Consider the following 17,305-nt stretch of genomic DNA (forward strand, 5'->3'; position numbering starts at 1 on the left):
CCATGATTGGGGAGTGGGTCTCCCATAGTCTTTGCTTATGCCTTCCAAGCAAAAGCTGCCAAAAATTAGGAGGAAGTGCAATGCCCGTTCGAAGAGTGGTGGAGATTAGAGTTAATTAAAAAAAACATTTCAATGCCCCTTGGAAGAGCTGTGGAGTTCAGAGTGGTTTAACAAGACACTTTTAATGCCCCTCAGAAGAGATGTGGAGGTCCCAGTAGCTTAACAAGATACTTTTAATGCCCCTTGGAAAAGTGGTGGAGGTCCCAGTAGCTTAACAAGACACATTTATGCCCCTCAGAAGAGACGTGAAGGTCCCAGTAGCTTAACAAGACGCTTTTAATGCCCCTCAGTAGAGACGTGGAGGTCCCAGTAGCTTTCAAGACGCTTTTAATGTCCCTCGGAAAAGTGGAGGAGGTCCCAGTAGCTTAACAAGACGCTTTTAATGCCCCTCAGAAGAGATGTGGAGGTCCCAGTAGCTTATCAAGACGCTGTTAATGACCCTCAGAAGAGACGTGGAGGACCCAGTAGCTTAACAAGACGCTTTTAATGCCCCTCAGAAGAGACGTGGAGGTCCCAGTAGCTTAACAAGACGCTTTAATGCCCCTCAGAAGAGACGTGGATGTCCCAGTAGCATAACAAGACGCTTTTAATGCCCCTCAGAAGAGACGTGGAGGTCCCAGTTGCTTAACAAGACGGTTTTAAAGCCCTTCGGAAAAGTGGTGAAGGTCCCAGTAGCTTAACAAGACGCTTTTAATGCCCCTCAGAAGAGACGTGGAGGTCCCAGTAACTTAACATGACGATTTTAATGCCCCTCAGAAGAGACTTGGACGTCCCAGTAGCTTAACAAGATGGTTTTAATGCCCCTGGGAAAAGTGGTGGAGGTGCCAGTAGCTTAACAAGATGCTTTTAATGCCCCTCAGAAGAGACGTGGAGGTCCCAGTAGCTTAACAAGATGCTTTTAATGTCCCTCGGAAAAGTGGTGGAGGTCCCAGTAGCTTAACAAGATGCTTTTAATGCCCCTCGGAAAAGTGGTGGAGGTCCCAGTAGCTTAACAGGATGCTTTTAATGCCCCTCAGAAGAGACGTGGAGGTCCCAGTAGCTTAACAAGACGCTTTTAATGCCCCTCAGAAGAGACGTGGAGGTCCCAGTAGCTTAACAAGACGCTTTTAATGCCCCTCGGAAAAGTGGTGGAGGTCCCAGTAGCTTAACAAGACACTTTTAATGTCCATCAGAAGAGACGTGGAGGTCTCAGTAGCTTAACAGGACGCTTTTAATGCCCCTCAGAAGAGACTTGGAGGTCCCAGTAGCTTAACAAGACGCTGTTAATACCCCTCAGAAGAGACGTGGAGGAACCAGTAGCTTAACAAGACGCTTTTAATGCCCCTCAGAAGAGACGTGGAGGTCCCAGTAGCTTAACAAGACGCTTTTAATGCCACTCATAAGAGATGTGGAGGACCCAGTAGCTTAACAAGACGCTTTTAATGCCCCTCGGAAAAGTGGTGGAGGTCCCAGTAGCTTAACAAGACGCTTTTAATGCCCCTCAGAAGAGATGTGGAGGCCCCAGTAGCTTAACAAGACACTTTTAATGCCCCTCAGAAAAGTGGTGGAGGTCCCAGTAGCTTAACAAGACGCTTTTAAAGCCCCTCAGAAGAGAGGTGGAGGTCCCAGTAGCTTAACAAGACGCTTTTAATGCCCCTCGGAAAAGTGGTGGAGGTCCCAGTAGCTTAACAAGACGCTTTTAACGCCCCTCGGAAGAGACGTGGAGGTCCCAGTAGCTTAATAAGACGCTTTTAATGTCCCTCGGAAAAGTGGTGGAGGTCGCAGTAGCTTAAAAAGACGCTTTTAATGCCCCTTACAAGAGCCATTCAGTACAGCATCTTAAAAACATTATTCCCATGATTGGGGAGTGTGTCTCCCATAGCATTTGCTTATGCCTTCTAAGCAAAAGCTGCCAAAAATTAGGATGGAGGAACTTGAAATGCCCCTTACAAGAGCCATGCAGTACAGCATATTACAAACATTATTCCCATGATTGGGGAGTGGGTCTCTCATAGTATTTGCTTATGCTTTCCAAGCAAAAGCTGCCAAAAATTAGGATGGAGGAACTTGCAATGCCCCTTACAAGAGCCATGCAGTACAGCATATTACAAACATTATTCCCATGATTGGGGAGTGGGTCTCCCATAGTATTTGCTTATGCCTTCCAAGCAAAAGCTGCCAAAAATTAGGATGGAGGAACTTGCAATGCCCCTTACAAGAGCCATGCAGTACAGCATATTACAAACATTATTCCCATGAATGGGGAGTGGGTCTCCCATAGTATTTGCTTATGCCTTCCAAGCAAAAGCTGCCAAAAATTAAGATGGAGGAACTTGCAATGCCCCTTACAAGAGCCATGCAGTACAGCATATTACAAACATTATTCCCATTATTGAGGAGTGTGCCTCCCATAGTCTTTGCTTATGCCTTCCAAGCAAAAGCTGCCAAAAATTAGGACGGAGGAACTTGCAATGCCCCTTACAAGAGCCATGCAGTACAGCATATAACAAACATTATTCCATGATTGGGGAGTGGGTTTCCCATGGTACTTGCTTATGCCTTCCAAGCAAAAGCTGCCAAAAATTAGGATGGAGGAAGTTGCAATTCCCCTTACAAGAGCCATGCAGTACAGCATATTACAAACATTATTCCCATGATTGGGGAGTGTGTCTCCCATAGTCTTTGCTTAAGCCTTCCAAGCAAAAGCTGCCAAAAATTAGGAGGAAGTGCAATGCCCGTTCGAAGAGTGGTGGAGATTAGAGTTAATTAAAAAAAACATTTCAATGCCCCTTGGAAGAGCTGTGGAGTTCAGAGTGGTTTAACAAGACACTTTTAATGCCCCTCAGAAGAGATGTGGAGGTCCCAGTAGCTTAACAAGATACTTTTAATGCCCCTTGGAAAAGTGGTGGAGGTCCCAGTAGCTTAACAAGACGCATTTATGCCCCTCAGAAGAGACGTGAAGGTCCCAGTAGCTTAACAAGACGCTTTTAATGCCCCTCAGTAGAGACGTGGAGGTCCCAGTAGCTTTCAAGACGCTTTTAATGTCCCTCGGAAAAGTGGAGGAGGTCCCAGTAGCTTAACAAGACGCTTTTAATGCCCCTCAGAAGAGATGTGGAGGTCCCAGTAGCTTATCAAGACGCTGTTAATGACCCTCAGAAGAGACGTGGAGGACCCAGTAGCTTAACAAGACGCTTTTAATGCCCCTCAGAAGAGACGTGGAGGTCCCAGTAGCTTAACAAGACGCTTTAATGCCCCTCAGAAGAGACGTGGATGTCCCAGTCGCATAACAAGACGCTTTTAATGCCCCTCAGAAGAGACGTGGAGGTCCCAGTTGCTTAACAAGACGGTTTTAAAGCCCTTCGGAAAAGTGGTGAAGGTCCCAGTAGCTTAACAAGACGCTTTTAATGCCCCTCAGAAGAGACGTGGAGGTCCCAGTAACTTAACATGACGATTTTAATGCCCCTCAGAAGAGACTTGGACGTCCCAGTAGCTTAACAAGATGGTTTTAATGCCCCTGGGAAAAGTGGTGGAGGTGCCAGTAGCTTAACAAGATGCTTTTAATGCCCCTCAGAAGAGACGTGGAGGTCCCAGTAGCTTAACAAGATGCTTTTAATGTCCCTCGGAAAAGTGGTGGAGGTCCCAGTAGCTTAACAAGATGCTTTTAATGCCCCTCGGAAAAGTGGTGGAGGTCCCAGTAGCTTAACAGGATGCTTTTAATGCCCCTCAGAAGAGACGTGGAGGTCCCAGTAGCTTAACAAGACGCTTTTAATGCCCTTCAGAAGAGACGTGGAGGTCCCAGTAGCTTAACAAGACGCTTTTAATGCCCCTCGGAAAAGTGGTGGAGGTCCCAGTAGCTTAACAAGACACTTTTAATGTCCATCAGAAGAGACGTGGAGGTCTCAGTAGCTTAACAGGACGCTTTTAATGCCCCTCAGAAGAGACTTGGAGGTCCCAGTAGCTTAACAAGACGCTGTTAATACCCCTCAGAAGAGACGTGGAGGAACCAGTAGCTTAACAAGACGCTTTTAATGCCCCTCAGAAGAGACGTGGAGGTCCCAGTAGCTTAACAAGACGCTTTTAATGCCACTCATAAGAGATGTGGAGGACCCAGTAGCTTAACAAGACGCTTTTAATGCCCCTCGGAAAAGTGGTGGAGGTCCCAGTAGCTTAACAAGACGCTTTTAATGCCCCTCAGAAGAGATGTGGAGGCCCCAGTAGCTTAACAAGACACTTTTAATGCCCCTCAGAAAAGTGGTGGAGGTCCCAGTAGCTTAACAAGACGCTTTTAAAGCCCCTCAGAAGAGAGGTGGAGGTCCCAGTAGCTTAACAAGACGCTTTTAATGCCCCTCGGAAAAGTGGTGGAGGTCCCAGTAGCTTAACAAGACGCTTTTAACGCCCCTCGGAAGAGACGTGGAGGTCCCAGTAGCTTAATAAGACGCTTTTAATGTCCCTCGGAAAAGTGGTGGAGGTCGCAGTAGCTTAAAAAGACGCTTTTAATGCCCCTTACAAGAGCCATTCAGTACAGCATCTTAAAAACATTATTCCCATGATTGGGGAGTGTGTCTCCCATAGCATTTGCTTATGCCTTCTAAGCAAAAGCTGCCAAAAATTAGGATGGAGGAACTTGAAATGCCCCTTACAAGAGCCATGCAGTACAGCATATTACAAACATTATTCCCATGATTGGGGAGTGGGTCTCCCATAGTATTTGCTTATGCTTTCCAAGCAAAAGCTGCCAAAAATTAGGATGGAGGAACTTGCAATGCCCCTTACAAGAGCCATGCAGTACAGCATATTACAAACATTATTCCCATGATTGGGGAGTGGGTCTCCCATAGTATTTGCTTATGCCTTCCAAGCAAAAGCTGCCAAAAATTAGGATGGAGGAACTTGCAATGCCCCTTACAAGAGCCATGCAGTACAGCATATTACAAACATTATTCCCATGAATGGGGAGTGGGTCTCCCATAGTATTTGCTTATGCCTTCCAAGCAAAAGCTGCCAAAAATTAAGATGGAGGAACTTGCAATGCCCCTTACAAGAGCCATGCAGTACAGCATATTACAAACATTATTCCCATTATTGAGGAGTGTGCCTCCCATAGTCTTTGCTTATGCCTTCCAAGCAAAAGCTGCCAAAAATTAGGACGGAGGAACTTGCAATGCCCCTTACAAGAGCCATGCAGTACAGCATATAACAAACATTATTCCATGATTGGGGAGTGGGTTTCCCATGGTACTTGCTTATGCCTTCCAAGCAAAAGCTGCCAAAAATTAGGATGGAGGAAGTTGCAATTCCCCTTACAAGAGCCATGCAGTACAGCATATTACAAACATTATTCCCATGATTGGGGAGTGTGTCTCCCATAGTCTTTGCTTAAGCCTTCCAAGCAAAAGCTGCCAAAAATTAGGAGGAAGTGCAATGCCCGTTCGAAGAGTGGTGGAGATTAGAGTTAATTAAAAAAAACATTTCAATGCCCCTTGGAAGAGCTGTGGAGTTCAGAGTGGTTTAACAAGACACTTTTAATGCCCCTTGGAAAAGTGGTGGAGGTCCCAGTAGCTTAACAAGACGCATTTAATGCCCCTCAGAAGAGACGTGAAGGTGCAATGCCCCTTACAAGAGCCATGCAGTACAGCATATTACAAACATTATTCCCATTATTGTGGAGTGTGCCTCCCATAGTCTTTGCTTATGCCTTCCAAGCAAAAGCTGCCAAAAATTAGGACGGAGGAACTTGCAATGCCCCTTACAACAGCCATGCAGTACAGCATATAACAAACATTATTCCCATGATTGGGGAGTGGGTTTCCCATGGTATTTTCTTATGCCTTCCAAGCAAAAGCTGCCAAAAATTAGGATGGAGGAAGTTGCAATGCCCCTTACAAGAGCCATGCAGTACAGCATATTACAAACATTATTCCAATGATTGGGGAGTGGGTCTCCCATAGTATTTGCTTACGCCATCCAAGTAAAAGCTGCCAAAAATTAGGATGGAGGAACTTGCAATGCCCCTTACAAGAGCCATGCAGTACAGCATATTACAAACATTATTCCCATGTTTGGGGAGTGTGTCTCCCATAGTCTTTGCTTAAGCCTTCCAAGCAAAAGCTGCCAAAAATTAGGATGGAGGAACTTGCAATGCCCTTTACAGGAGCCATGTAGTACAGCATATTACAAACATTATTCCCATTATTGGGGAGTGTGTCTCCCATAGTCTTTGCTTATGCCTTCCAAACAAAAGCTGCCAAAAATTAGGATGGAGGAACTTGCAATTAGTGTTGAGCCACCCCCGTAGTGTTCGAGTTCGGTTCGGTTCGTCGAACACCCTTGTGTTCGCCGATCTGTTCGTCGAACTGTTCGTCGAACACCTTCGAACACCGTTAAAACCAATGGCAGGCAAACAAAAACACATAGAAACACATAGAAAACACCTTCAAAGGTGTCCAAAAGCTGACAAACTGCTCAGAAGACATAACTATCACATGGAAAAGTGACAAGTACATATAGTCATGCGAAAATAAAAGAGATGGAGGAGTAAAAGGAGGGGGAGACACAGATATAGGCATGTCATGCCCTTCTAAAATCCAAAAAGTGAGAAGCCGACACGGCCAGTCCGTTCCTGCCCGTGCCACCTCCGTGTCGCCGGGTTTGTGCCAGAGCCGCGGTGGACCCTGACGGCCAGCCCCCCTCTCCTAATACTGGTGCCTGTCCGCTGGTGGGTCGAGCCCCCCGCGGTGGGGGGGGGAGTAACATCTGCAGAAGAAAGACCATCTTCCAGCCAAACTAACATGTCGACTTCTTTTCGTGGACAATGTGATACGATCCCTTTGTTACGGACACGCCCATCGCTACAAATTCCAGATGAGGCACAAAAACAGCAGGTGCTTCAGCGGATATTAAGTGCTCCTTCAAGTGGGCTCTCCTCCACCTCAACTTCAACATCACAAATACTCCAGTCCTCAGAGGTGTCACCCCAATCGCACTTGCTTCCTCACAGCTCCCAAGTCTCCAGCTGCCCGTCTGAGTATGGGGTAACACAGATGGTTGAGTCTGCACAGCTGTTTACTCATACTATAGCCTGGGAAACAGAGGTCTGCTCCAGAGCTTCTGTTAATCCAGACGAGGAAATGATCTGCACTGATGCCCAGAATCTTTATAAGTCGGATCCAGGACCAGATGAAGAAGGTTCTGACTATAATGTAGACCCTCGTTCCCAAACTGTAACTCCTGTTGGTGGAGACAATGATGAAGACGATGATGAGACTCAAATACCTGATTGGAGCGACAACTTGACTTTTCGGTCAGGGCAGGAAGAGGTTGGCTTTGAGGACGACGGGTGTGATAACACACAGGGTGATGGTGACAAGGTTGGAGATCCCACTTACTGTCAACCCACAGTCAGCCAGTCGATGAGGTCACCCGGGCCTTTGCCTGGCCTTTGGGATGTCGTGGTGGTCGGCTCCCTGGCCCGTACCCTGGGGTCACTCTTTAAAAGGGTGGATAATTGTTAATTTTATAAGAGTTTGTGACACCACCTGTGGTATCTGGTGAGAAGCACCAGCGCTGCAGCAGTCCACTGAGGCCCGTGATAAGGCAGCTCGATGGTATAGCTCCCCACAGGTGGAGCTAGGTCTCAGGGCAGCGTATGCAGGGGGAATGCAGGACAGGCAAGACCCAGCTGGGTCAGAGCAAGAACGGAAACGGACACGGTAGTCACTTCAGTACCTTTTACTGGAGGAAATTCAGGCACATCCTGGAGCACTGTAGGGTGAAGGGTGCATATCAGGATCCTCCCCAATGAGCGGGTGTAGGGCCTCCTGTTTCTTGCCTCTGCGCAGTAAGTTTCTGACCTGCCTGGAGCTAGGCCTAACTTTGTCTCTGTCCTGCGCTGGCTGACCTTGTGGTAGGGCCTTCTCTTGAAGTTCACCCTCCCAGTATGCGGGGCCTAAGCGTCTCCTGGCTCTGTTACGTATCAGCACCTTAGCGATCCTGGGACTTGTAGTTCTCCAGGGATTCCGGTTATGCCTTACTGGGTCATAGAGATCCCGGTAAGCTCGGATCCGGTGTCCGGTAAATGCTTCGGGGTGAGCTGGTTAAGCTCCTCTGCCCCTTATGTACTAACTCGCCACTCGCCTTCGGCCTACTCGGGCCCTCAATAGGCTATACACACTAACGGCAGCTTGCCGCGCTTCACCGATCTTATGACGCCGGCACACCTTAAGCTCTATCTGGGCTCCCTGAATCTAGCTAGCAGGAGCCTCGTGCTCCACTGCTGAACTATTAACTGAGTTCTCTAGACTAGACTGAGCTCCACTGCAGACTGACCACTCTTAGGCTTCTCTACTGCAGGAAATCTTCAGAGGAACTGAACTGCCTAGCTCCACCTTCCCTATTTATATCCCTAACGGGCTCCCTCTGCTGGTCTGAGGTGGAAGGTGGAGATGTGTGAATGTTTATGGGGGCCTCTTGTGGAGGATTTAATCAATACACTCTTCTAGGATCTGTGATACCAAGCGCAGCGGGGCGTCACAGATGCTATTGACGACGAGGTTAGGTTGCGCCTTCCTGGACAGAGACGGAGTACTGGAAGCACGTCAACAACTGCATCCTCAACCACAACTCCGCCTCTGACCACAAGTCGTAGTGGCTCTGCAGGTCGCATGGGCTCTAAGCCTTGCATAGCCTGGGCATTTATTCAGATCGATAAGGATGACCCAACTCGTGTTATCTGTAATATTTGTCACCAAAAGCTAAGTAGAGGCCAAAAAATCCATAGTTTGAGTACTTCATGCATGTACCGTCACATGGATATGAAGCATAAGTTGCAGTGGGAAGCTCACTGTGCTACAATGCGGCCTAGCAGGCTGGGCCACCCACCGTCTGCCCCATCTTGTGCATCCGCGGCCTCTTCATCCTCTGTGACTGGGGGGACAGCAGTCACACATGTTTTTGGATGCAGACCTGCCACCTCTTTACCTGCAACAGCCAGTGTGATTGGCAGGTCGTCAGTTCATTGGGAAGTGGAAACACCTGCTGGTGTTGAGAGCTCTCTGACATCGAGAGCACCACCTTTGGATCAAGGCAACCTAACATGTCCGCCTGCATCTTCCTCACAGACCGGCAGTTTGCCAGGGACACCCTACTCAACCCCGTCAAAGCACAACAGCCAGCCCTCGGTCCCTCAGATGTGGACAAGTAAAAGACCATTTCCTCCTAGCCATGAGAAAGCTAAGAGGTTGAATTTCACCATCTGCAAGCTGTTGGCTACAGAAATGCTGCCTTTCCGCCTGGAGGACACAGTGGATTTTTGAGACCTTATGTCCGTCGCAGTGCCCCAGTACCAGATGCCCAGTCGGCACTACTTCTCAAAGAAAGGTGTGCCTGCGCTCCACCAGCATGTCGCACACAACATCACCGCTTCTTTGAGAAACTCTGTGTGTGACAGGGTGCATTTCACCACAGACACTTGGACGAGTAGGCATGGACAGGGGCGTTACATGTCGCTGACAGGGCACTGGGTAACTATGGTGACAGCAGGACAAGGGGCTGCAGTCCAAGTCTTGCCGTCCCCGCGAGTTGTACGTCAATCCTCTTTATCTAGAAGTTCCTCCACTGCTTCTGCCTCCTCAACCTCCTCTCGGTCCTCCACCTGCACCCAAATCCTGTCTGGTAATGCCAACTGCTTTCTAACTGCGCACCTCCTTACTATGCTGGCAGCAGGGCTCAACGGCATCAGTGTTTACTTTGAAATGTCTGGGAAATGTGAGTCACACAGCTGAGGACTTGTGGTCAGCTCTGAAGACCCAGTTTCATGAATGGTTGTCTCCACTGGACCTGCAACCAGGGAAGGCCATGTGCGACAATGCTGCAAACCTGGGTGCGGCCCTTCGCCGGGGCAATGTCACACACGTGCCTTGTATGGCTCACGTGTTGAACCTGGTTGTCCATAAATTTTTAGCCCACTATCCCGGACTAGATGGCCTTCTGCAGAGGGCACGGTCGCTGTGTGCTCACTTCCGCCGTTCGCATCCCGCAGCTCAACGACTTACATCTCTACAGAAGTCGTTGGGCCTGCCAGTTCACCGGCTGAAATGCGATGTGCCGACACGGTGGAATTCAACTCTGCACATGTTGCAGCGAATGTGGCAGCACCGACAAGCCCTGGTGCAATAGTTTCTGACGTATAGCCTGGGCCAACGAGATCCAGAGGTGGGGCAAATCACACAGCAGGAGTGGTCTCAGATCAGGGACCTATGAAGTTGACGCGCCCCCTGGGCCGTGGGGTACCCGGAGCCGGGCCGGTAGACGCTGGGGGTTGTAGTCACTGTGGCGGTGACCCGGTCCGTGACCCAGGGCGGTCAATCCAACGGTAATTTGTATATATGGATTTTATAATGTCCGACTACGCCACCTGTGGAGTGCGGCCAAAGGGGCCGCCGCTGTGGAACAGTCCTCTGAAGCTGGTGGTTTTGCTGCAATGGTATTATTACTCATCACAGGAAGAGTGTAGCTTCAGGGCAGTGTGGGTGGATGATGGTGGTTGTAGTGCAGGGAGTCAGTAATGAACACAGAGTCCGTGTGATGCAGTCCCAAGATCTTTACTCACAGTTGTTGCAGTCCAGATTACAGGTACCAGAGCTATCTCACCCGTCGTGCTGTGTGTACTCAGTGAGAGGCTCAGTCCACCCCCAGATAGCTCCGGAGTACTTAGCAGGACCCCCTTCTGTGTGTCCTTTCTCTGGCCTTCTCCCTGCACCTCACACTCAGTGACACTTCTATCCGGTTTCCTCAGGCCTTGGCGGGCGACTTGTGTTCCGTCCCCTGGGTCCTATGTGGCTACCTTCTTAGTGAGACTGGTGTGGACTTTTGCCTGCAGTACATGAAATGCTGCAGCCTCCGGTTTCTAGTTGAGCCTTGCTTTTTCTCCTCTAGTTGAGGGACCGGTTCCCCTTATCTGGCCTGACCCCTCTACCTCCTGGTAGCAGCGGGAGTACAGGTGGCCTTCTGCACGGCCCGTAGCCCTAGGGTCCCTTCGGTTCCTGGAGCCTTCCTGCTCCCACTCCTCTCTTCTCTCCTTCAGTCCTGGGCCTCCCAGGCTAGGCCCGCCTCCGGAGCAGAGCTCATGCCGAGCCTCTGCTCCTGTCACTTTTCCTCCTCTGACTGGCTTGCTCTTTCTAAGATGGCTTCCTATTTATACTCTTCCTGTCATGTGCTCCCCTAAGCTGCTCCCCTAAGCACCCACTACATAGGATCCTCCCACCAGCTAGGGACCTGGGACTGTGCTCTCCCTTAGGAGCAATCTCGCCCTAACCCCACTGCGGGTATGTGTTGGATGCAGGTGTTAGGGTCCCGAGCCATACGCCTTCCTTACCTGAGGGTGAGATACCACACCTCTGGGTGAGATGCAGTAACTCTGTGGTGACTGCACCCTCAGGGGCGCCACACACCTTTCTGCACAGTTTTGAAATGGCGACGAAGATGTTTAGTGCTGACGACGATGCCATTATCAGCATAACTATTCCGGTGATTTACATGCTGGAGCACACATTAAACAGAATTCAGAGTCAGGTGGTCGGACAAGAGGAGGTGGAGGAAGTAGAGGAGGAGTCGTATGCGGAAGGGATAACATCTCCAAGGTCCAGACGGTTGGCAGCACCAAGGAGGCAGGCATGGGAGGGTGGGGGAGAGGGATTAAACAGGGCGCATGGTAGCAGCCAAACTGTTGAGGAAGGTGCAGGAGCCGAGGAAGAAGTGAAGGATGAACTGGCGATGGGCATGGAAGACTCATCAGATGAGGGAGACCTTGATCACATTTCTGTTGTGCGAGGTTGGGGGGAGAGGGCAGAGGAAAGAAGCATGATTCTTACCTCGCTACCAACACAACAAGGACTTGGTGCTCCTGGATGCGCAAGACACATGAGTGCCTTCTTGCTGCACTACCTGCAACATGACCCTCAGATTGCAGAATTCGAAGTAATCTCGACTACTGGGTTGCCACACTCTTAGATCCCCGGTACAAAAGTAAATTTGCCGAAATAATTCCTGCCATAAAAAGGAATTGACGCTTGCAGGAATATCTGCAGACGCTGTTGCAGAATCTTACATGTGCTTTTCCACAAAACACCAGTGGTGCACGAAGTGAATCTCACAGTTCTAACTTGCCAACCGCGGGACTGTCGAGTCTTCATCACTCAAACCGTAACAGTAACACAGTATCTGCTGGTAACAGCAATTTTGTGAAATCGTTTCACCACTTTTTTAGACCATCTTTTGCAAGGCCACAGGAGACAAGAAGTCTGACACATAGTCAATGCCTAGAGAGGATGGTGCAGGAGTATCTCCAAGTGAACATCGAAGCCATGACTGTGTCACTGGACCCTTGCTCATTTTGGTATTCCAATCTGGAAAAATGGCCGGAGCTCGCCACTCACGCCTTGGAGATCTTGTCATGCCCTGCAGCCAGTGTTCTCTCTGAACGTGTGTTCAGCGCTGCTGATGGTGTGCTGACAGATAAGCGCACGCGGCTGTCCACTGAGAATGTAGACAGACTCACGTTCATAAAGATGAACAAATCATGGAATCGCAAGGACTTTTCTAATCCTGTGTTATCCTTGGGAGGCTAAAAGCTTGAGGATTTGGTAATATCACCTCACCAACCGTTTTAAGCAACTGTGGGGCAATTGATGCCACTTAACCCTAGAACGCATGACCATAAAAATCTACACTTTCATATACCTGGGGCCTTTTAGGCCCGTGTGCAAATCACATTGTATAACTCAAACTCAAATGACAAACAACTATATACATGAAGAATACCTAGAGTTTCAAAATTCTAACTAAAGTAATCTTGCAGAAAATAGAAAACAATTAACAGGGCGGGACTGCGAGGCCCCAGGTATGCGTTCTAGGGTTAAGTGGTGTCTGTGCCACAATTTTGGGAAAAAATGGAAACTCTTTTTGGAGTCCCCTTGCTGTGTCTTACGTGACGTTGGCATCGTCAATTCCAGGTGGGTTGGGTCGCTCCCCCCCCCCTTTTAACTGTAAGAAACTACATACACTATGGCTTGGGGTAACACAGATGATTGAGCCTGAAGAGCTGTTTACTCAGAGGTCTGCTCCAAATCTTCAGTGTCTGCTAGTCAGCGTAGAATTTTTAACTGCATCTAGCCTAGGCAATACTTTGGGCGTAGTAGCCCAGCTGCGAAGCAAGCTGCACCGCCTGTGTATCTAATAAGAATTTTTAAATGCATCTAGCCTAGGCAGACTGTGGGGACCCCCAACCAAACCCAGACGCTCAGCCCCCCTACCGCCCCCCTTTCCTTGACAATACAATAATGTAACTCTTACAACTGGATGGGTGAGGATCGGTCACAGCTTTATTAACTCTTTATACTCATTCCATTAGAAAGACATTTTATTTCTAAAATAATTCAGCTTGTTGCAGCATGCCCTGGGTCTCCACTCCGGCAACTTGGCCAACAAGTGTAACTCTCCAACATGTCCTTTCTATTTCCAGGCCACGGAGGATCCTGCGTACTCGTATGCAGGACTCTGACCCCCACCCATCACTCTTAACGCTTGTTCCACTCCGTCCTGGAGTCCTGACAGGAATATGTCCAGTCCAATATCCATTAAGTGAACACCGTCGGGCCGTATGAGGCCTGCTTTATCTCCTTCCAGTTGTCGGTGTCGTACCACTACACCGCCTCTGTCTCTTCTAAATTTTGCCATCCGAATATTTATTACCCGCCTTGTCCGTTCGATGGCCGTGATGTCTCGCGCACCTTGCCATACCGCTATCGGCACAATCTCTGACCATACTATAGCTAGTTTTGTGAAAAATTCTCTGAAGCGCTCAGTGTCTAGTTTCATTATTGCCATTAGTTATGCGCTCTTGTGATGACCTAGGTTGTTTCCCCCGGCCTGTATAACTAAGATGACCAGACATCTTGCCTCTCTCCCTACCTTGATTACCTCCATTAGTACCTGTGGCCATAGCAGGCCTCTAATACCTCTCCAGTTGAAATATGTGTTATGAAACTCTAATTTCCTCCCGCCTGGGCGGACTTTCGCCCTTTAATCTGCCCAATATATATACGAGTGGCCTATCACCCACACTGTTGGCTTAGCGTCACCTGTAAAAGAAACAAACCACGTTAGGATAACAAGTCCGGTCTTATGTATCTTGCCAAACACGTGGATCACCATCTCTCTATCCTCTGAACTTCCGTTTCTGACAGTCCTGCTCTTGCTGCTTCTGTGGCCGTGCCTATGCGGAATGAGTGTGTCCCGTAATCTTTGGGGTGGTTCCCTGCCGATGTTATGCATTTATTAAATATAGCTTGGAACTGGTATCTTGATAATGGCGTCCCATCAATGTGTGATAGGAACAAATTACTTTGTGATCTGATGGTTAGATATGGTTTTACTATTGTTACCCGACTCAGTGTACCGTTTGTGGGTTGTAGAAGTACCCAAGTGCCCCTGCCCGCTGGAACCATTTTCGATTTGTGTATGCGTAGACGTATTGCATTATTGCCTATGACTACGTCCTGGTGTAATAAGCCTCCACTGGTGCTAATTTTGGATTGAGGGACTAATTCGCTTATGCATAGCGCCCCGAAGAAGGCGATCACAAATGCAGTAGACAGTAGTGTTGCTTCAAATTGTGAGTGTCATGTTACCGGTGTTAGGGATATGATGTGAGAAATCAGTTTTAGTGACACGGGACGGGACGTCTACACTCCTGACTTGGCTGACCCCTTTTCCACCCTTTTATGGATTGTCTGATGATGAATCTTTGTCACATCTCCCCAATTCAGTAGTTGGAAGTGAAATGCTACTCCGGTCAGACACCGCTGCGCTGACGCCCCTGATATGCCCCTCATCATTAGCTGGTGGAGAAATTCTATGGTGACTTGTGATCTGGCTTGTTCACATTGGTCAACCCGTCTGCCTGCTACTAGTCGTGTCCACTCTTCCCATGCCTTACCGTATGCTTGCCACGTTGACGGGGCAACTGACGCTCTGATTAATGGCATCAACTATTGGCCACTAGATCCCATAGGGAAGGTGGGCAACTGTTGTCCCGATGGGTGGGCATTGTGGAAGAGCTCTGTGAAAATCTGCCAATTGAATTGTTATAAAGCGTTAGCAGCAGCTTTAGACCCCTCAGCATAGTGGCTAGCGCGGACCCATACATTGTGTTTTAGGCACAGGAATGCTAGCCTGGGTAGTAGGCCTAGCACTGGGAGAGACGATGATGCCATCTTATTAATGCAGTGCGCTAAGCTGGTGTTTTTTGTTATGAAGCGTATATTTTTGTAAGCCAGGAGCGCGCCCCATATTTCTATTGCTACCACTATTGGGAAGAAAAATTATTTTCAGGGCTAGATGCAGCGAAAAATTATTATTAATTGAAAAGCTGGTGGAGCTTGGTATAGATGGCCTAATACAATGAGACCCACACACTGCTAGAAGGCCAAATATTTTTTCAGAGTTAGATGCAGAAAAAACTTATATTCAGTTTGCAACCTGATGGAGGTCAGTATAGATGGACTAATAGAACAAGTCCCACACACTGCTAGAAGGCCAAATATTTTTTCAGAGGTAGATGCAGACAAAAAATTATTTTGAATTTGCAACCTGATGGAGGTCAGTATAGATGGACTAATAGAACAAGTCCCACACACTGCTAGAAGGCCAAACATTTTTTCAGAGCTAGATGCATAAAAATATTATATTCAATTTGCAACCTGATGGAGGTCAGTATAGATGGACTAATAGAACAAGTCCCACACACAGCTAGAAGCCCAAATATTTTTTCAGAGGTTGATGCAGAAAAAAATTATATTCAGTTTGCAACCTGATGGAGGTCAGTATAGATGGACTAATAGAACAAGTCCCACACACTGCTAGAAGGCCAAATATTTTTTCAGAGGTAGATGCAGACAAAAAATTATTTTGAATTTGCAACCTGATGCAGGTCAGTATAGATGGACTAATAGAACAAGTCCCACACACTGTTAGAAGGCCAAACATTTTTTCAGAGCTAGATGCAGAAAAATATTATATTCAATTTGCAACCTGATGGAGGTCAGTATAGATGGACTAATAGAACAAGTCCCACACACAGCTAGAAGGCCAAATATTTTTTCAGAGGTAGATGCAGAAAAAAATTATATTCAGTTTGCAACCTTATGGAGGTCAGTATAGATGGACTAATAGAACAAGTCCCACACACAGCTAGAAGCCCAAACATTTTTTCAGAGGTAGATGCAGAAAAAAATTATATTCAGTTTGCAACCTTATGGAGGTCAGTATAGATGGACTAATAGAACAAGTCCCACACACAGCGAGAAGCCCAAATATTTTTTCAGAGGTAGATGCAGAAAAAAAATATATTCAGTTTGCAACCTGATGGAGGTCTGTATAGATGGATTAATAGAACAAGTCCCACACACAGCTAGAAGCCCAATATTTTTTCAGAGGTAGATGCAGAAAAAAATATATTCAGTTTGCAACCTGATGGAGGTCTGTATAGATGGATTAATAGAACAAGTCCCACACACAGCTAGAAGCCCAATAGTTTTTCAGAGGTAGATGCAGAAAAAAATATATTCAGTTTGCAACCTGATGGAGGTCTGTATAGATGGATTAATAGAACAAGTCCCACACACAGCTAGAAGCCCAATATTTTTTCAGAGGTAGATGCAGAAAAAAATATATTCAGTTTGCAACCTGATGGAGGTCAGTATAGATGGACTAATAGAATGAGTCTATGCCCAAAAGATTTTACTTCACTAGGTGCAGTAAAAAAAATTGGTATTCTATACACAGGTGGTATATCTTGCAACACAGATAGGCTACTCCACTGACTAACACACTCTGCAATAGGCCAAAAAGGATTAGCTTTGCTAGATTCAGCCAAATGCTGTGAAAAAAACTTGCACAGCACTGGCACAGACCTGCCTGGCAAAAACTGATAGGAACTGATGTAACCTAGTCCTGAAAAGGACTCCAATTACAATTAGTCTTTACTCCCACAATCTATCTATTTAAGAGCACAGACCTGCCTGATAAAAGTCGTAGGAAATGCTGTAACCTAGTCCTTAAAAGGACTGCAATCACAACTATTCCCTACTCCCAAGCTATCTGTAGATTTGTGCGAAAATTGGCTTGAAATTAACAAGGTATAGCGCACACAGCAACAGCGGTGCCGTCTAACACGCAGCTGCAGCAGTGAGAAAATGGTGGCGATGGGGAA

The sequence above is a fragment of the Phyllobates terribilis genome, unplaced genomic scaffold (genome assembly GCF_046119375.1).
Source record: "Phyllobates terribilis strain yellow unplaced genomic scaffold, ASM4611937v1 Scaffold_4__5_contigs__length_816908805, whole genome shotgun sequence".
Taxonomy (NCBI): Eukaryota; Metazoa; Chordata; class Amphibia; order Anura; family Dendrobatidae; genus Phyllobates; species Phyllobates terribilis.